Source organism: Dendrobates tinctorius, unplaced genomic scaffold, assembly GCF_039654945.1.
Source record: "Dendrobates tinctorius isolate UK_male_01 unplaced genomic scaffold, ASM3965494v1 ptg000084l, whole genome shotgun sequence".
Taxonomy (NCBI): Eukaryota; Metazoa; Chordata; class Amphibia; order Anura; family Dendrobatidae; genus Dendrobates; species Dendrobates tinctorius.
In genome coordinates, this window is record NW_027361752.1 from 27,567,020 (window position 1) to 27,575,000 (window position 7,981).

Genomic DNA, 7,981 nt, shown 5'->3' on the forward strand with positions numbered 1-7,981 from the left:
AAACACCGGTGGTTAACTCGAATTTTATGGATTCTTTTCTACAGAGTATCGATTTACCAAGAGTTGATGAGCTGGACTTGAATTATGTCAATAGCCCTTTTACAGAGAGTGAAATAGTTGACATTATCAAGAAACTGCAGTCCCAAAAATCACCAAGGCTGGATGGCTTCTCTGGGGAATACTATAAATCCTGTTAAAAAATTCTGGCTCCACAGTTAGCTTCCGTCTTTGATCTGGCATCCTCTCGGGGCTCCTTCCCAAAGGAGATGCTAGAGGCAACGATTGTCATGATTCCAAAGGAGGGGGGAGACCCCAAGAGGATACAGAACTATAGGCCAATCTCGTTCATAAACAGCGATATTAAAATCTACTCAAAGATCATAGCAAACCGACTAAAAAACATCCTTCCACGTCTGTTGGTGGATGATCAAATAGGGTTCACAGAGGGCTGCCAGGCCTCAGATGGGACTAGAAGGGTGTTGAACCTGATATATTTAGCTAACAACTCGAGAACCCAAACTGCTTTTCTGGCACTGGACACCGAGTAGGCGTTCGATAGACTAAACTGGCTTTATTTAAAAGCAACTCTCGCTAGATTTGGCTTTGACGAGAAGTTTCTATCAACAGTCTCGCCCTATACTCGGGTCCTAGTGCCAGGATCTATGCAAACAACTTCCTTTCCGACTCATTCAACATTACTAATGGCACGAGACAGGGGTGCCCCCTGTCTCCCCTTCTATTTGTGCTTGCCATAAAGCCCCTAGCCAAAAAAATTAGATTAAACAATGATATTAAATGCTTTGAACTGCCATCACAAAATTTTAAAATTGGGTTATTCGCAGATGATCTATTCCTCACACTACTTGATCCTGCAAATTCCATTAAAGCCCTTTCAGATGAACTAGAAAAATTCTCTAGAGCATCCTATTTTAAGATAAACCCACACAAATCCAAATTTATAACTCTAAACATGAAACAATCCGAAATTAACGAAATAAAGACTCAAACCCAGCTCATTTGGGAGGAGAAAGAGATTGTCTATCTAGGGATTAGAATAGCAGTATCAATCCAAGCCACAGTTACGGCCAATTTAGACAGCATTATAAAGACTATTACAGGCAATCTATCCTTTTTGGCTCAGTTAGAGACTTCCATTTTTGTTAAGATACTGGCAGTCAAAGCCTTTATCCTTCCGAAAATTTTATACATATTTAGGACTTTGCCAGTTAGCTTTCCACGCCAATCCATGGATAAAATTCAAGAGCTCATCCGACTATTAATTTGGAAAGGTAAAAAAGCAAGAATATCTGCAGACTTACTTTATAAAAATAAAAAACATGGGGGTGCAGGACAGCCCAACATATATGCTTATTATCAGGCCTCACTTATTAAACAGAGCTGGCACTGGTTTACGGAAAACATGACACATCCAGCTTGGTATGGCTTGGAGAGAGATGCTAGTGATAGAGGTTCCACATGAAAGCTTTCCTTTTACTTCCTTCTGCAAAAGCACAGTGCGAACTCATCGCATCCTATATTTCGGTCGATAATCTCAGCCTGGAGTGAACTCATTTAGCCGACTAAAAATATAAAAAAAAAAACAGAGCAAATCTTAAAACTACCCCTATCTTCATTGGTACTGATGGATGATCTCCTGATACTGGAGGTATGGTGGAAATCTGGAATCAAAAAGGTGGGGGATGGTTTTAGTGGAGTTCTTGAAATTCAGTGAGATCAAGGCTAAATATAATCTACCGCCATCTGAGCTGGTCTTTTACACCATGTGGAAAGACAGAATTTTGAAAATCAGAAAAGGGAAGACTTTAAATTATGAAATGCTATCTTCACTATTGTGCAACCTTAAAAATAAAAACCTCTGGAGTCTGCGTAATTTGTATAGATCTGTCGTCAAGGACCTAACGAGCCACAAAAACATATACATGAAGAGATGGGAGTCCGATTTAGGTGCTGATATCCGTTTCGAGAATTAGAACGATGCCATCAAAAACACTTTTCCAACATATCAAAGGGTCTTCACGAGGGTTATTTTAAACTGTTAAATAGGTGGTACTATACCCCAACAAGGTTATCACATTTTAACACAGAACTATCTTTCTTGTGCTGGAGAGGCTGTGGACATCAAGGGAACCTCTACCATATATTTTGGGGTTGTTCAAAAATCAAAAACCTTTGGTTCCAGGTCACACAGCACATTAACCTCATTGCTAAGGACTTCACAATTACTCCTGAAAGAGCACTTCTTTCATTAGACATGGAACAATTTGATGATTCAGTAAGATACATTATTATACACATTCTCTTAGTGACTAAGACCATGTTAGCACAATGGTGGAACAAAGTCGAGGTTCCTAAGTTTTCGGACATACTTGATAAGATAGGCCAACATAGCAATTTAGAACGCAGATTTGCGATTAACAACAATCACATCCACAAATATACAAAAAAATGGAAGACCTGGAACAACAAATTCCATATCAAATAGACCTATTAAGAGGTATTATATTTTGAGGCCTAAGCATGGCCGCTGTAGTACTGGGATGTTGTATCTCCTTCCAAGAATGTTACCCCATAATAAGGATTGGTGATTTTCTTTTCCTTTTATGTTGTTATTCGCTATATGCTATTTAATGCCTATTTGTGGGTTCTCTAGTTTTAAATTTTTTCCGTACCTGTACAAGGTTCTTTACTTCCCATTCCCTTTCCTCCCTTCCTACCTTCCTTCCCTTACTCTGTTTAATTACTAAAAACTAATAAAATTATATGAAAATAAAATAAAAGATAGAGCCTGCAGGGGAAAACTGGCAATAAATGCAGGAAATGGCCAGGATACTGGATTATTCCTCATGTACAGAAATATAAAGGTTTCTTCAGAAAAGTCATTTGAAATGACAAGTATGGATTAACTTATTGGCTGCAAAGTTTAAATCTGTTGCATAGCCAGATCAAAGTAGGAAGGTAGTATCAGATTGCACAAGGCTTTCAACTACGCCATTTAAGGTGCTGTCACACTTAGCGATGCACCAGCGATCCCGACCAGCAATATGACGCTGTCAGGATCGCTGGTGCATCGCTAAGTGGTCGCTAGTGAGCTGCCACACAGGCAGATCTCACCAGCGACATTACGGTCGGGGGTCATTACTTACCTGTCAGACGAGGTGATCCTGACGTCCTCCCACCCCCATCCACGCATCGCTCGTCGGCACCACAGGAAGCTGACGATAAGAAACGGTCCAGGACGTTCTCGCGCGATCAGCGATAATCAGCGGGGGTCAGAGGTAAGTATCAGACATAGCGATATCGCTAGCAGTATCGCTGCTACATCACAAAAACCAGTGACGTTATAGCGATATTGCTAGCGATATCGCTTAGTGTGACAGGCCCTTAAGACTCAATTCACATTTAGATATTTGTTTAAGGTTTACTGTATCCACCAGAAAAGCTAGTGACTAATACACTGATTATGTGTATAGGGTTCTACTTCAATATAGAGGCTAAATAAAATCCTTTTCTGGCTTCATGCATCAATATACCACAAAATGCGGTATAAACTGGAGTAGAAGGTACTATTTGATCCCATTCAGTACTGTAAAAAAAAGAAGCAAACATTAAAAGTGAACATGATGGGAACAGGATCTAGATAGTGATGAGCGAGTATACTCGTTGCTCAGGTTTTCCCGATCATGCTCGGGTGTCCTCCGAGTATTTTGGCGTGCTCGGAGATTTAGTTTTCTTCATCTCATCTGCATGATTTGCGAATTGTAGACAGGCTGAATACATGTGGAAATTCCCTAAAAAACAGGCCTATATCTAGATACTTGTAGTGTATCACGTGCTGCAAATAATCTCAGTGTGTGTTACACTCTGCAAATTTAAGCCCAGTTTATGATATAGAGAGCAGCACCAACTATCAGAATTGGTGTTGCCGGTCGTCCTCAGGGACACTGTCTATTTATCTATATCACTGTAAGTCACCAAAAAAATGACTCTGCAATGTGATCCTAAACTTTATCCTTTCTTATCTTTTTACAATCACCCAGAAGAAGAGGAGAGGTATCACATCACACACATGTGAGCAAATATCACCTACATTTACTGTTTACAGTCGTATTTTGAGCTAGTTGTACACTAGGTTTTCATGGCAAATTTTTGCAACTGCTCCCCCTGGCAATCAAAAGTGGAAATACCACAAATGTTTTAATTATTTTTCATATTTTACTTAATTAAAAATAAATGATAATATTTTTTAACAAATTTAAAACAATTTTACTTTAAATTTATTCAATTTCTGAATATTTTTTCCTGACACCTTCCCTTTAAATCACATGAGTGTTGCATTATCAGTTTGCTTTGGGTCATTGTCTTATTGGAAGGTGAACCTCCATCCCAGTCTCAAATCACTGACAGTCTGAAACAGGTTTTGCACAAGAATATCCTTGTATTTCCCGAAATCCATCTTCCCCTTTACTCAAACAATTTTTTCTGCTGCTGAAAAAATATCTCCATAGCATGATGATGCCACCACCATGTTTCACTGTGGATATGGCATTATTGGGTTGGCAAGTTGTGTTGGCTTGACAACAGACATAGCATTTACATTGGTGGCCAAAAATTTCAACCAAAGTACCTTTCTTTATACATTTCGAGAGACTTCCACATGTCTTTTGGCAAAATCAAAATGAGTCTAACAATTTTTGTGTGCACGTTTAGGCTTTTTTATGCCCACATAAAGGTTACCTCTATGGAGTGTATTGCTTATTGTTGGTCATATGAACTGATAGTCCAGTCACTGCTTAGGAATTCTGCAAGTTCTTCGGGGTTAATTATGGTCCCTGTGCTGCCCTCCTTTCACTGGCTGAGAGTTTTGGTGTACAGCCATCTCTTAGCAGATTTATTGTGGTACCATGTTCTTTCCATTTGATGATAATGGATGTGATGGTGCTCCGGGGGATCATCAGAGATATTTTTATAATCCAACCCTGACTTGTACTTCTCAACACTTTTGTCCCTGACATGTATGGAGATCTTCTTCATGTTCACTGTGTTGTTTGGTTGGTAATGCCTCTTGCTTTATGGTGTTGCAGTCTCTGTGGCCTTTCAAAAAAGATATGTATACTGACAGATCAAGAGACACTAGTATTGTGCACATGTGGACTTACGTTTCACTAAATCTGTGACTTATAAAGGGAATTGATGGCCTGTCATTGCTTGACTGCTTCTTCTTTAGCCAATTTTGTAAATTTACCATTTTGGAAATGTTTTGACCCATTCATAGAAATCAAAAGCATGGTTTTCAAAGGTTCATATGTTCCCAGACTCCTGAATTGAAGTTGGGTAGGGTTTATGAAAACCCTAGGTAAACTAGAAGGAAATGGAGTTCGTGTGATGGAAAAAGTTGGGGAAGGACTTAAACACTAGAGTAAACATAGCATTGGTGCAACCTGTGCAGCTGCACAGTAGATCAAAACATAAGGGGACCTATTTCAAAGTCCAAAGCAGCAAACAGCTTTTGTCAAAGATATATAAAGGGGTAATTTATGATGAGCAATTGAACTGAAAATGGTTCATATACTGTTCTTGCACTGGATCCCTATTCTGTCTGTGTCCACCCCATTTTAAACCCTTCACCCTTTAGCCTGTCTTCACCTACCTGACCAGACCAAATTTTATCTCTGACCAGTGTCACTTTATGAGGTAATAATTCGACAACACTGCAACGTGTCCCAGTAATTTTCAGAAGGCTTTTTAGTGGCATGTACTTTATGGTTGAGGTAAATTTAGGTAAACTTTTTTTTGCATTTATTTGTGAAAATCTTGGAATTTTGGTGAAAATGTTAAAAAATTAGCAATTTTCAAGCTTTTAATTTTTATGTCCTTAGAACAGTTATATCACAAAACATAGGTAGTAAGTAACATTTAGCACATGTCTACTATTCATCAGCGCCATTCTTGAAACATAATTTGTTTGTTAGGAAATTAGAAGGGTTAAAAGTTTATCATAAATTTCTATTTTTCCAGCAAAATTTTCAAACAAGTTTTTTTAGGGACCACATCACATTTGAAGTGACTTTAAGGTACCTGTGTGAAAGAGTGTACCAAAATTGACATAGCTTTAAAAATTGCAACCATCAATGTGCTCAAAACCACATTAAGGCTGTGTGCCCACATAGCGATTTTTAAGCATTTTTGCCGGGATTTTTGGCGCGAAAATGCTGCAAAAACGTTTAAAAATCATGTACAGAACGCCCCCCATGCATTCCTATGGCATTCCGCACATGCTGTGCTAATACTACGCTTTTTTCCGCAGCGGAATCGCATTGCAGAAAAAATCGCAGCATGCTCATTCTTTTGTGCGGAATCGCAAAGAATTGCCTCGATTCTGCACCCATAGGAATGCGTGAGAATCGCTTACTTCCCGCATGTGGCTATGCCCACCATGCGGGAAGTTAAGCGTCTCATGTGCGGTTGGTACCCACGGTGTGGAGGAGAGGAGACTGTCCTCCAGGCCCTGGGTACCATACTACTGTAAAAAAAAGAATAAAAAATAAAAAATCGGATATATTTACCTTCCGGCGTCCCGCGCTGCATTCCCGGGCCTCTGCGTTCCCAGTAATGCCTTGCGGCATGGCCCTGTGATGACGTAGTCTCGCTTGACTCTAGCGGTCTCGCGAGATCGCTATAGCAATGCGAGACTTCGTCATCACAGGTCTCGCAAGGCATTACTGGGAACGCTGAGGCCCGGGATGGCAGCGCGGGACGCCGGAAAGTAAATATACCCCGATTTTTTTATTTTTTTCAGCATTTTAGCATTCTATCTTTTACTATTGATGCCGCATAGGCGGCCTCAATAGTAAAAACCTGGTCACACTTGTCAAACACTATGTTTGACGAGTGTGACCAACCTGTCAATCACTTTCCAAGCGATGCTTCAAATCGCTTGGAAAGTGCTTGAATATCGCACGCGAAAATCGCGGTAAAATCGCGATCATAAAAAACGCGCGATTTCTGGGAAGGAGTCCGGTTTTTAGTGTCCGGAATAAAACGCTATGTGGGCACATAGCCATAAAAAGTTTTTTTATAACCTTCCATGTGCTTCACAGGAGTTACAGCAATGTGGAAAAAATAGTAATTTTACTTTTTCCCCCTCAAAAATGTTTCTTTGGCATTTTCACAAGGGTAACAGAGCAACATGGACCAATCGCATAGTTGTTCAATTTACCCCGAGTACACCATTACCTCTTATGTGATGGAAAACTACTGTTTGTAAGCGCAGCAGGGCTTGGAAAGGAAGGTGCACCACTTGACTTTTGAAGTGCAAAATTGGCAGGAATTAATAGAGGATGCCATGTTGTGTTTGCTGAGCCCCTAATGGACCTAAAAGTGGAAACGCCCACAAGTAGCCCCATTGTGGAAATTGCACCACTCAGGTCATTTATATAGAGCTCTGGAGATGCACCTGGGACTCACAGGTGCTTCACAGAATTATAATGTTTAGAAGTGAAAATAAAAAAACTACATATTTCAGACTTTTCTTCGATCAAAATTTTGACGTTTTCATATTCACACAGGTAACAAGAAGAAATGAAAGAAGCACAAATTGACTTTTAGAATACAAAATTGATGCCATGTCGCGTTTGCAGAGCTCCTAATGTGCCTAAACCGTGGAATTCCCCCACAAGTGACAATATTTTGGAAACTACACCCCTCAAGGAACTTATCTAGATGTGTGGTGAGTACTGTATACCCACAGTGGTTTCACAGAATTTTATAACGCTGAGCTGTGAAAATAAAAAAAAAATTCTGCAAAAGAGTTGCTTCAGTGCCAAATTTTCCATCTTTACAAGGGTAAGGCTGGTTTCACATTTGCGTTTTTTAGCGCTGGAAAAAAACGCTAACCTGCGCATGCGTTTTTTCCCCTATATTTAACATGGGTGCGCATACCTGCGCGCTTGTAAGCGCATGT